The sequence below is a fragment of the Triticum aestivum genome, chromosome 1B (genome assembly GCF_018294505.1).
Source record: "Triticum aestivum cultivar Chinese Spring chromosome 1B, IWGSC CS RefSeq v2.1, whole genome shotgun sequence".
NCBI lineage: Eukaryota > Viridiplantae > Streptophyta > Magnoliopsida > Poales > Poaceae > Triticum > Triticum aestivum.
In genome coordinates, this window is record NC_057795.1 from 619009133 (window position 1) to 619009491 (window position 359).

The following is a 359-nucleotide window of genomic DNA, read 5'->3' on the forward strand; positions in this document are numbered from 1 at the left end:
GCGCAGTCGTGCGGCACAAAGGCACAATACTGGAATAGCGGAAGTAGTACAATAATTAACAGTAATAGTCCAAGCACACCCTCGCGGGGCCCTACACTACTGTCTCTTTGCGCAGGAAAGGGGGAAAAGAACAAAACAGGCGCGACTCGCCTGACACCAATTCGCGGGGGAGACTCGAACTGCCTCCGGAGCTTAGGAGGACTCCATCTCACGCTTCATCGAGGCGCGACAGCGGGCGGGCCTGCTACCCCCCTCTAGGCGGGCGCGGCAGCGCGGAGGCTGATCGCAGCCACCACTTGAGGAGTCATTGCCCGAAGAAGAGCCGTCGAAGCTCGATGAACCACGAGCGCCGTCGACCA